At 42.7% G+C, this 13380-nt stretch overlaps 1 protein-coding gene across 10 annotated transcripts in view; it reads left to right on the top strand.

The window, feature by feature from the left end:
- DGKI (diacylglycerol kinase iota) overlaps positions 1-13380 on the top strand; it is a 502019-nt gene that overhangs the window by 122740 nt on the left and 365899 nt on the right. The window lies entirely within an intron of this gene.

Genomic DNA, 13380 nt, shown 5'->3' with positions numbered 1-13380 from the left:
AGACCCCAGTGTCAACTTTGTCTGGCTGGCCAACTCAATCCTGGGAATGGCAAAAACAGACTGGAAAGCAGATGTTCACTCTCATGGGATCTATTGACAAATAGGAAAAATAGGAGAGAAGGGCGCTGGGAGGCATATAACCAAAAAGAACTTCCCCCAGACAATTTGGAGGATAAACACCTCTGGGAGGACCCAGCAGATACATCTATGGAACACATTTTACATTTGTCAACCGCTTTCACAGCTACCCTTTCATTGGCCATTACTGTACACCGGGGGCTGGGCAAATGGTTAAAGAGACAGATGAGATATCTAAGGCAGCCCTTAGGAAATTAGCAGGAGAGCCAGAGCTGGAGTTTACAGAGAAGTCCTGCCCGAGGTTCCATAGGAAGCCTCTAGGATCGCTTGCTCCTGCTTTTTTTCCCTCTTAGGCAGATCACACTGCATCTCTGAATAATCCGGGGAAGCCTAAACCTTTGTATTTAGAGTTTTAAACATGAGAGGAGCCTTGGAATTTATTTTGTCCATCTTTTTATTTTAGAGATAAAGGCAATGAGACCCAGTGAGATGCAACTTTCACAGGGTTGAGTAATTCTATAGCTCCAGCTAGACTATAGGATACTGAGTGTGGATTTATTAAGATGTGCAACAGGAGAACACAGCCCTCAGGCACCTGGCTGGGCGACCTGAAGTCTGAGGTGGACACACAATCAGGTCAGTGTGTGGCTCAGAGGGTGGAGTCCAGGCTGGAGGTCAGCTTCCAACCCCCTGTTTGTGATATACTAATTGTGCGCTATGTGAAATGGCTCTGCGTGGTTTTCCCGATTCATTTAAAACAGATTTGGATGGAAAACGTGACTGCGTGAGGGAATAAACTTTCCATTAGGTAGATGAGGTCGTCCATATGTCTACTAATTGCCCTCATTTGGCAGAAATCAGGCAGACCTGGGGATGAGAGGTGAATCTTTCTTTTTTCTTGCAGTTATGGGCGTGGATAACTAGGATGAAACCAGACCTGCGTGGGCTGGCTTGATGAATGATGGGCATTGTCAGAGTTGTAGGAAAGGAAAAAGACTTAATGAAAGTCTGGCAAACTTCACCTTGAGTAGCTAGTGAATTGGATGTGAAAAGAAAAGAGAAAACCCCACCTTCTCTGTGATTAAAAAAAAAAAATGTATTCAAACATGACAGGGCTGGGTGGCTTCAAGGACCATTTTCAAGCTTAAAAGAAGACATTTCCTCTGGCAGCCAGAATTTGAGTGAACGAAATCAGATTTGTTTCAGTGGTTAATGCTTAAAGCTTATAAACATAACTTCCCTCTCCCATTACTATAAATGTACTTTACTAATATGGCATTTTGTATTGGAAGGTAAATGTCACTGTCACATTGACAAGTAATGAATAAGTCTGGCAGTGAACATAGCCCTGTATGACAATGACTAGATCCTTCTTGTAAAGAATCTAGTAACTTAAAGTTCCCCTTTGTGTAACTAACTACAATTGTAACGTAAGTGATGATTTGCAGATATGTGTTTAATGTGCATCTCCTCCACTCTCTTCGAGTCAGTCCAGCATACTGGCTAAGGGTGGAAGCCTGGAAGCCTGGCCTCTAATTCCACTTTGTCACTTAGCAGCTGTGTGACATTGGTGAAGTTACTCAGTCTCTCTGTGCTCCCTTCTGGAGCTGTAAAACGCTAACCACCATAGGACATATTTCATCAGACTTACATTGGGTGTGTTAGATGAGAAAATCCACGTGATTGGTTAGCATGGAAGCCCTCGATAAGTATTTCCTGCCACTGCTGATGGATGGTAAAAGACTGCTTCTGACTTATTCTCTGTGTTACTCTCAGAGCTTGGAGCACATAGTCAAACAACAGATATTGGGTGAATAAATTAATCATCCCATTTCTTCATGGCTCCCATGCAGTGAAGCCTCAGATGGCCAGGGATGTTGTGTGTGAAATGAGCTCCCATGTGGCTGGGCCTTTTCAGTTTGGCATATCTCTTCTGCCACACTTCATTTACCTCCAGATTGATCTGCCCTTTCCTAAAGACGGTAGTTGATAGGAGACTTGAACTTTGGTTCTTAGCTTATTAAAAATTGACAGTTGATATTTAGAAGCATTTCAAAATACAGTGTCCAAATAATGTGTAAGGAAAAAGGCATGCAGTTTGGGGTGATGAGAGGTACCTAGGGGATGAAGTCATGGCTTCTGTGTCCAGTCCCCAGATGATCAGTGATAGGCTATCACTCCACCTGCTGATGTGGCTCAATTTTATAAAATGAGAGGATTAGCCTTTGTGATTTTCAAGATATTTGCCTGCTTTTCCATTTTATGATAGTAAGATTTTGGTTATTTTTGCTAATTCCTTAAATGCATTGATACAGATACAATTTTATAGAGTACAAGCAGATTCAGTTTCTGGACTTAGTGTTTCTATAGTCTAAGGAATTTTTCCAAGAATATTTCTAATGCAAATCATTATCTTCTGATGTCTCTGCTTTGAAAATTTGCATTTTTGCTGTTGTTCAGTTGCTAAGTTGTGTCCAACTCTTTGCAACCCATGGAATGCAGTCTTCCAGGCCTCTCTGTCCTTTACTATCTCCTGGAGTTTGCTCAGATTCATGTCCATTGAGTCAGTGATTCTATCTAACCATCTCATCCTCTGTCACCCTCTTCTTCTTTTGCCTTCATTCTTTCCCAGCTTCAGGGAAAATAATTTGCATGTTTTTTGTTTTTTTCTTAAAATAAGGCACATTGAAATATTTTCCAGTTAAAGCTAGCATGTTTAGGTGAGTGTCCACAGGCCCAGTGTAGGAAACTAAATATTTTGGGGTCTATATTTTAAAAACACTGTCTTATTATCTGTCATCCAATCGTGTTCTGCTCAATGGTGTTCAGTCCAGTTTAAACTAATTAGCCTTAACTTTTAGGGGTTAGTCCACAGATTGTTCACTTATGGTTCATCCTGACTTATAAGAGATAACAAACAAAGATCATTATTTAAAGCCACTATTATTAATGATCTGAAGGCAGATACTAGGAAAAAAAAAACTGAATACAATGTTTGCCTTGACTGTGGTCCATATGACCTCTGATTAAGTTAGCCACAATTCTGTATTGAATGTGGAGACTGACACAAGGGCTTGATTGACAAAATCTATTTCCTTCTCATATGTATGCAGACCTCTTGGAAGCTGAGGGTTTCTGATTAAATTAAGCTATTTTTATAACCTGGAGAAGATCCCATATGGTCAATCTCAAGTTCCCATTGTATCCAGTGTTTTCCCTAGATGTTTATTTTGCTGAGGACAAACAGGATGCTATTTGTGGGTTTGTTGTTTGACCTTCCGTTACCATTTGCCTGAGATGCTATAGAAAGGCTTTAAGTGTTTTCCCTTTCAGCTGACCACTTTAAAAGTTAAATTTATCGATTGCTAAGCCCTTCAATAAATTCTCTCATTTATCCTTCACAGCAACGTGACAAGGTAAGAACTACTATTCATCCCATTTTGCCTTTTCAGATAAAAGCCGCAGAGGAACTAAATGACTTTCTCACTGTCACACAGTTAGTAAGAGGTTGAGCACATCTGCAGTTCAGCTTCATTTGTCTCCAAAACCCTTGCCTAACCCTCACTTAGGCTGCCCTTTGTCAACACGTGGCATGACAGAGATTGTCTGCTGCATATATTCTATTTTAATATTGGAAGTGGTTTATCGATGTTCCCACTCTCCACATTGCTCAGGCTGCAAAATCTATTTGGACATTTATTAAGAGAGTGAGGCCACGTTAATGATGTCTCCTCTGACTTTTCCTTCTGCTTAACTTTGCAGAAGTTGGGATGAGCTGAGATGGGAATGGAGAGAGCCGTGTGGAAAATTAAACGGATGCTGGGTTCCCTGGTCTCAGTCTCTGTGGGGTCCCTGGGTCTTGGTGTGCACAAAGTTTGTTTGAGTCCTCTGAGCGTCTCTGGTGGGAATGAGGTTTGATTCTAAATGTGAATTTGCCCCTCCTACCATCTTGCTGGGGCTTCTCCTTTGCCCTTGGACGTGGGGTATCTCACAACCGCTCAAGTGCCTGCCATCTTACTGGGATTTCTCTGATCCTGGATGTGGGGTATCTCCTCATGGCTGCTGCTCCTGACCTTGGATGTGGGGTACCTCCTCTCGGCTGCTGCTCCTGACCTTGGATGTGGTCAGGACCACCTGACCTGCCTTTTGAGAAATCTGTATGCAGATCAGGAAGCAACAATTAGAACTGGACATGGAACAACAGACTAGTTCCAAATAGGAAAAGGAGTACATCAAGGCTATATATTGTCACCATGCTTATTTAACTTATATGCAGAGTACATCATGAGAAATGGTGGGCTGGATGAACCGCAAGCTGGATTCAAGATTGCCAGGAGAAATATCAATAACCCCAGATATGCAGATGCCACCACCCTTATGGCAGAAAGTGAAGAGGAACTAAAGAACCTCTTGATGAAGGTGAAAGAGGAGAGTGAAAAAGTTGGCTTAAAGCTCAACATTCAGAAAACTAAGATCATGGCATCTGGTCCCATCACTTCATGGCAAATAGATGGAGAAACAGTGGAAACAGTAGCAGACTTTATTTTCTCGGGCTTCAAAATCACTGCAGATGGTGACTGCAGCCATAAAATAAAAAGACGCTTCCTCCTTGGAAGAAAAGTTATGACCAACCTAGACAGCATATTAAAAACCAGAGACATTACTTTGCCAACAAAGGTTCGTCTAGTCAAGGCTATGGTTTTTCCAGTAGTCATGTATGGATGTGAGAGTTGGACTATAAAGAAAGCTGAGCGCCAAAGAATTGATGCTTTTGAACTGTGGTGTTGTAGAAGACTCTTGAGAGTCCCTTGGACTGCAAGGAGATCCAACCAGTTCATCCTAAAGGAAATCAGTCCTGGGTGTTCATTGGAAGGACTGATGTTGAATCTGAAACTCCAGTACTTTGGCCACCTGATGCGAAGAGCTGACTCATTTGAAAAGACCCTGATGCTGGAAAAGATTGAAGGCCGGAGGAGAAGGGGATGAGAGAGGATGAGATGGTTGGATGGCATCACTGACTCAATGGACATGAGGTCAAGTAAACTCTGGGAGTTGGTGACGGACAGGGAAGCCTGGTGTGCTGCAGTCCATGGGGTTGCAAAGAGTTGGACATGACTGAGCCACTGAACTGAACTGAACTGGGTTCCCTGGTGTCGAGCTGCTCCATGTACAACATGTGTGATGTGTGGGTGGAGCCCCCCGCAGAGGGCTCAGCCCGCAGCCATCTGCTCATTTCCAGCCATGGTTCCCAGGGAGGAATCGCCGTGCTGGGGCATAGGGTCCAAGAACATCCTGCCTCACTGACATGTATGGCAGCCATAGCAGCAGCTCAGCGCCCACCCTTGAAGCCTTGGCTTCTGCTCCTAATCACTGCCTTCTTCAGGAATTGTTCCCTGCCCTGTGGCAGGGCCTTGAAAGGGCTCACTTGGTCTGTCCCAACCAGTGTCCTTCACTTTAAATTTGGACGGTGGAGAGTTGGAGTTGTACTTCCTTCCTTCCTCAAATTCCCCTGGGCTCATTTTCTTCATAGCAACTAATTTTATGTTCTGGCACTTCTTAATCTTAAGAAAATGACTTGCCACTCCGTAGACATTTAAATCCCTAAGAGATACCTTTACGTCATCAAGGAAAATTAATTTATTTTAGGTAAAAAATTGAAGGGAAAATCTTTCTCCCTTACCGTTTGCCTCAGAGATGCTGTAACAATACAGCTGCTGCTGCTAAGTCGCTTCAGTCGTGTCCGACTCTGTGCGACCCCATAGACGGCAGCCCACCAGGCTCCCCCATCCCTGGGATTCTCCAGGCAAGAACACTGGAGTGGGTAACACTAAAGCAGTAAACCCTAAAACACAGGTATATCACAGGGACCCCAGGAAGCACAAGAAAGAGCTAGTTGGCCCAATGTGGAGCATTCAGAGAACGTTTTCTGGAAGGATGATTCCTGATGTGACGTCTTAAAGAATGGGTAAAATCTATCCAGATAGAGAGAGGTGGAAAGGGTTTTTAGGTAAAATCACAATATGAACCAAGGAAAGGAGAAAAAACCTGATGGTTTGTAAAGAAAAATCAAGATAGATAAATATCACTAAAGCATGATATATAAGGTAGTGAATGGCAGAAGGTAGGTTTGAACACATAGTCTGAAGCCTTGATATGGAGCCCTAAATGCAGTGCCAATAAGATTGAATTTTATTTTAGGCAACAGGGCACCCTTGAAATGTTGTAAATAGGACAGATGTTTTTCACACAGACAACTCTAATTGCAGCATAAAAGATCAATTTTAGGGGCAGTAGCTAGAGTGAGGGCTTTAGCTCAGTGGGTAAAGAATCAGCCTGCAATGCAGGAGATGCAGGAGATGTGTGAGTTCAATCCCTGGATCAGGAAGATCCCCTGGAATGGGGAATGGCAACCCACTCCAGTATTCTTGCCTGGGAAATCCCATGGACAGAGGAGCCTGGTGGGGTATAGTCCTAGGGGTCGCAAAGAGTTAGACAGACACCACTGAAGAGAATATGCACAGATGCAGCCCGAGTGAAGGCAAGGAGACTTAGTTAAGAGATACTGACATGGTTTAAGTGTGCGATGAGAAGGGATCCACCTAGGATAATGGTAATAGGGGTACAGACAATTTCTCAACTTTTGTAGAAGGGTAAATTGACAGGCCTTGATGATTGATAGTGACGTGTAAAGGAGAGAGAGTAATTAACTGATATTTATTGATCACCTACTTTGTGCCAAGCGCTTTCAAGATCTTGGGATGTAGAAGTCTGGAATTAAAAAAAAAAATCTAGAGAATGGTTGCAAAAGTCTCTTCTTACAAATTAGTTATCTACTGCTGCTTAAGAGATTATACTAAAACAGGGATCAGCATTTATTATCTCACACGTTAGTGGGTCAGGAAGCTTGGAGTGGCTTAGCTGGAGGTCTTTGTTTCAAGGTCCCTCGTGAGGTTGTAGTCATTCTATTGGCTGAGGCTACAGTCATCTCAGAACTTAGCCCTTCCTAGGGAATCTGATTCTAAGAGTGCTTACATGCCTGATGACTGGTCATGGTTCCTTGTCACAGGGGCCATTCCATAGGGCTTCTTCATAACATGTCAACTGGTTTCCCACATTGAAAGCAATCTAAGAGATGTGAGAAAGACTGCCCAGGTCAGAAACTACAGTCTTTAAAAAACTCAGCCTTGGAAATGACCTTACATCACTTCTGCTATATTCTGCTTGTTAGAAGGAGGTCCCTGAGTCCAGCTTACACTTAGGGGAAGGCTATTATACAAAGGCAAGAATTCCAGAAGACAGGAATCCTTGGGGACCATCTGAGAGGTGCCTACCACATACCACATCTGCATGACTGAGTAGTGGCAACGTATTGATGAAGATCAGTAATACGTTGAAATAGATTTTAGGGGGGTAATGAAGACAAAAACTTGTCTATTCAAGCAAATACATCTAGTAGCATTGGTACTGCAGATGTAGATGGTGGGTATTACTCATTTCATAAATGCTGTGTGAAACCATCAAAATAATGACCACCTTCAAATCATTGCTGAGAGGCCACCCTTTCAGTGAGGTCTATCTTGACCAATCTATTTAGAATTTCAGCCTTCATGTTAATGCTTTATTGTTATTCAGTCACCCAGTCATGTCCGACCCTTTGCGACTCCATGGACTGCACAATGCCAGGCCTCTCTGTCCCTCACTATCTCCCAAAGTTTTCCCAAGTTCATGTCCATTACATCAGTGATGCCATCCAGCCATCTCATCCTCTGATGCCCTCTTCTCCTTCTGCCCTCAATTTTTCTCAGCATCAGGGACTTTTCCAATGAGTCAGCTGTTCGCATCAGATGGCCAAAATACTGAAGTTTCAGCTTCAGTGTCAGTCCTCTGAAAAATTATTCAAGGTTGATATTCCTTAAGATTGACTGGTTTTGTCTTCTTGCTGTCCAAGGGACTCTCAAGAGTCTTCTCCAGCACCACAGTTCGAAGGCATCAATTCTTTGTCACGCTGCCTTCTTTCTGGTCCAGCTCTCACAACTATACATGACAACTGGGAAGACCATAGCCTCGACTATATGGACATTTGTTGGCAGAGTAATGTCTCTGCTTTTCAACACACTGTCTAGGTTTGTCATAGGTTTCCTGCCAAAAGCAAACATCTTCTGATTTCATGGCTGCAGTCACCATCCGCAGTGATTTTAAAGCCCAAGAAGAGGAAATCTGTCACTACTTATAACTTTCTCCCCTCTTATTTGCCATGAAGTAATGGATCACAATAAACTGTGGAAAATTCAGAAAGAGATGGGAATACCAGACCACGTGACCTGCCTCTTGAGAAACCTATATGCAGATCAGGAAGCAACAGTTAGAACTGGACATGGAACAACAGACTGGTTCCACATAGGAAAAGGAGGACGTCACGGCTGTATATTGTCACTCTGCTTATTTAACTTATATACAGAGTACATCGTGAGAAATGTTGGGCTGGAAGAAGCACAAGCTGGAATCAAGATTGCCGGGAGAAATATCAATAACCTCAGATATGCAGATGATACCACCCTTATGGCAGAAAGTGAAGAGGAACTCAAAAGCCTCTTGATGAAAGTGAAAGAAGAGAGTGAAAAAGTTGGCTTAAAGCTCAACATTCAGAAAACGAAGATCATGGCATCTGATCCCGTCACTTCATGGGAAATAGATGGGGAAACAGTGGAAACAGTAGCAGACTATTTTTCTGGGCTCCAAAATCACTGCAGGTGGTGATTGCAGCCATGAAATTAGAAGACGCTTACTCCTTGGAAAGAAAGTTATGACCAACCTAGATAGCATGTTCAAAAGCAGAGACATTACTTTGCCAACAAAGGTCTGTCTAGTCAAGGCTATGGTTTTTCCAGTAGTCGTGTATGGGTGTGAGATTTGGACTGTGAAGAAAGCTGAGCGCTGAAGAATTGATGTTTTTGAACTGTGGTGTTGGAGAAGACTCTTGAGAGTCCCTTGGACTGCAAGGAGATCCAACCAGTCCATTCTAAAGGAGATCAGCCCTGGGTTTCCTTTGGAAAGAATGATGCTAAAGCTGAAACCCTAGTACTTTGGCCACCTTGTGCGAAGAGTTGACTCATTGGAAAAGACTCTGATGCTGGGAGGGATTGGGGGCAGGAGGAAAAGGGGACGACAGAGGATGAGATAGCTGGATGGCATCACCGACTCGATGGACTTCAGTTTGAGTAAACTCCGGGAGTTGGTGATGGACAGGAAGGCCTGGTGTGCTGCAATTCATGGGGTCACAAAGAGTCGGACATGACTGAGTGACTGAACTGAATGGGCCCAGATGCCATGATCTTAGCTTTTTAATATTTAGTTTTGAGCTGGCTTTTTCACTTTCCTCCTTCACCCTCATCAAGAGGCTCTTTAGTTCCTCTTTTCATTCTGCCATTCGAGTGGCATCTTCTGCATATCTGAGGTTGTTGATGTTTTTCCTGCCTATCTTATCCAGCTTGTGATATAACTCATCCACCCTGGCTTTTCTTATGATGTGCTCAGCGCATAGATTAAACAAACAGAGTGACAGCAGACAGCCCTGTTGTACTCCTTTTTCAATCTTGAATCAATCAGTTGGTCCAAGAAAGTGAAAAGTGGAAGTGAAAGTCACTCAATCATGTCTGACTCTTTGTAGTCAGACTGTAGTCTGCCAGGCTTCTCTTTCCATAGAATTCTCCAGGCTAGAATACTGGAGTGGGTTGCTGTTCCCTTCTCCAGGGAATCTTCCCAGTCCAGGAATTCAACCCAGGTATCCCACACTGCAGGCAAATTCTTTACCATCTGAGCCACCAGGGAAACCCTACAGGGTTCTCACTTTTGCTTCTTGACCCACATACAGGCTTCTCAGGAGACAGGTAAGACGGTCTGTATCCCCATCTCTTTAAAAGCTTTCCACAGTTTATTATGATCCATACAGTCAAAGACTTTAGCATAGTTGATGAAACAGAGGTAGATGTTTTTCTGGAATTCCCTTGCTTTCTCTATGATCCAGTGAATGTTGGCAATTTGATTTACAGTTCCTCTTCCTTTTCTAAACCCAGCTTGGATATTTGGAAGTTCTTGGTTCACATAATGCTGAAACCTAGCATGCAAAATTTTAAGCATGACCTTACTAGCATGGGAGATGAGCTCAATTGTCCAATGGTTAGCACATTCTTTAATGCTCTACCTAATTATTATTTATTGTTTGTCTCTTCCTATCAAAACGTAAACTCCATGAAAACAGAATTCGTGATTTTGTACCTGATTTATCCTTAGTGCTTAGTTGAATACCTAATGTTTATTTGTCTCTCAATAGTTATGGAGAAAAGGATAAAAGTGTTCAGGATAGTATATTCAGGCCAAAAGGTGGGAGCACCCCAGGTGTCCACAGATGGATCAGTAAGATATGGTACATACATCAAGTGGAATGTTATTCAGTATTAAATAGCAAGGAAATTCTGACACATACTGTACTGTGGATGACCCTTGAAGACATAATGCTAAGTGAAAATAAGCTACTCACAAAAGGACAGATATTGTATGATTTTGTATGAGGGTCCTAGAGTAATCAAATTCACAGAGACAGAAAGTGGAATGAATGGTGGTTGCCCAGGGCTAAGAGGAAGGAGGTGGATGGTGGTGAGGGTTGTACACAGTGTGAGTTTACTTAATGCACAGGATGATACACTTAAAAATGGCTTAGATGGTACATTTTATGTTATGTATATTTAACCACATGCACAAAACATTTCCAGAGTTTGTAGAGATGAAACTACAGGAGCCTTCTTCATAAAGGATGAGTGAGATTTGAGAATGTCCTCAGGCTGGGAGGAGTAGTGGTCGTCGTGTGAGTGTGAATCTGTGTATGTTTGTGTGTGTTATGGAGAGAATCAGTGCAGTGGGGAGTCATCTGGAGATACAGCTATTAAATAATAAATAATGATACAAATGCTGGGTTGGGAGAAGTGCGAAAGGACACTGAAGCAAGTCCATTCATATATAAGGACAATGTGTGAAACTTTCCAAATAGATAAAAATGTGGTACATGGGCAGGTTTGGAACAGACATTGTGGTGGCTTTGGATGACATCCATTTGGCATCATTTAGTCTGGTGTCTGTCCAATCCCAGAAACTTCTTTTAAGACTAAGCTCTGCCGAACTATGGAGAGGGGTTGGTGATTTAGGGCAGTTAGGAATGCAAGCTCTAGGGAAGTTATCATAGTGAAAGGCATTGATGGAAGGAAATCAGCTGATGAACGGTCTTTCAGTGTATTATATTTGTGAGAGCCTCTGAATTAGAATATTTGCTTATAACAAATATGTTGTATGCAAAGTACTCAGGCAATGCAAATCAGGCAAGGTGTCAAGTGACCCAGGATTATGTATCAGAGCCCTGTCACACAGATTCTACAACACCTGCAAACTCAATTTAATATATCTTCATTGAATATCTATACAGCCCCCTGGTATGAAAGGCCCACAAATGTATATTTACAAATATCTATTGAAAAGTGGTTATACATAATATTGTGAGATAGATCACTATTTCGTTTGCTAGTTAGTATTTGTGTACTCATATCAGCATCACATTTGTCATCTAGGCAAATAAATTGATATTACACATGGCAGAATTGCAAGTTTTTCTCAAGAACTGTGAAAGTATTGTGGGAAGATGGAAGCTTTTACTGAGACAGAAAAGTACTTATATGAATTAAAGATTGTTTCATAAAAATATATAATTCATTTAAAGTTATTAGTCCAACTAGAGCATGAACAGTTGTAGAGAAGGCCTAATCAAGCAGAGCTTAGGGTGACATATGGTGTGGATTTTTATTTTGGGAATCAGAAAGTACGGGGTTAATTTCAGCAGATTCTTAAGGGTCAAATGGGCCATGCTCTGAATGGAAAGTCTGTGGTTTATTTAGTGTGAGGCCAGATTTAGGAAGCTGAGAAAGAAAACATTACGGGAAACAGCTAGTTCCAGAAATCAAGGTTAGGCAAGGTCAAGGACTTTGGAGAAATGTGAGCTGACACAGTGGCATTGTCCTCAGAATGCAGATGGGGGCCTGATTTGGGGAGGAAAGGGTTTGGCCTACAGTTTCATTTAGAGGCGGAGGTTGTTCACTAGGCATGGTGATGCCAGGGCATGTGTGATGAGGATGGTGAGGACAATCACGTTACTGATAATAGCTGCCATGTGTTGAGTCTGCACTGTGTGCCAGAGGCCCTGTTAATTCAATAAATGTTTTTAGTATGTAGTAGGAACATAGTGCTAGAGAAACAATGAACAAAACAGGCAAAGTCTTTGTTCTCATGGAGCTAATGTTTTCATTAGCTGGAGGGAGAGAGTGGAGGGAGACAATAAATACATGAGCAAATATATAGAAAGTTTGAGGGTGAAAAGAACTTTGGAAAGTGGAAGAAATGGAGTAAACAGAAAAGGGATGGGTAAAAACTTATACAGGAAAGGGCATTTTGTAGAGAGATGTAATATTAGAATGAGAAAAAACTGGGCAAATTTGTTGTTCAGTTGCTTAGTCATGTCTGACTCTTTGCCATCCCATGAATTGCAGCGTGCCAGGCTTCCCTGTTGGAGAAGGCAATGGCACCCCACTCCAGTACTCTTGCCTAGAAAATCCCATGGGTGGAGGAGCCTGGTGGGCTGCAGTCCGTGGGGTCACTAAGAGTCAGACACGACTGAGCGACTTCACTTTCACATTTCACTTTCATGCTTTGGAGAAGGAAATGGCAACCCACTCCAGTGTTCTTGCCTGGAGAATCCCAGGGACGGGGGAGCTTGGTGGGCTGCCGTCTATGGGGTCGCACAGAGTCGGACACGACTGAAGTGAGTTAGCAGTAGCAGGCTTCCCTGTCCTTCAGCATCTCCCGGAGTTTGCTCAAACTCATGTCCACTGAGTCAGTGATACCATTCAATCATCTCATCCTCTGTCATCCCCTTCTCCTCCTGCCCTCAGTCTTTCCCAGCATCAGGGTATTTTCCAACAAGTCAGCTCTTCATGTCAGGTGGACAAAGGATTGGAGCGTCAGCTTCAGCATCAGTCCTTCCCATGAATATTCAGGGTTGGTTTCATGTAGGATGGACTCGTTTGCTCTCCTTGCTATCCAAGGGACTCTTAGGAGTCTCCTCCAGCACTGTAATTCAAAAGCATCAATTCTTTGGCTCTCAGCCTTCTTTATGGTCCAACTGTCACATCCATATACGACTACTGGAATGGGCAAGTTTGGGGGAAAATATTTTGGACAGAGGGAAGAGTGGGCATAAAGTCT

Source organism: Bubalus bubalis, chromosome 8, assembly GCF_019923935.1.
Source record: "Bubalus bubalis isolate 160015118507 breed Murrah chromosome 8, NDDB_SH_1, whole genome shotgun sequence".
Classification (NCBI taxonomy): Eukaryota; Metazoa; Chordata; class Mammalia; order Artiodactyla; family Bovidae; genus Bubalus; species Bubalus bubalis.
Note: the sequence above shows the minus strand (reverse complement) of the source record. Positions and strands in the feature narration are given on the sequence as shown.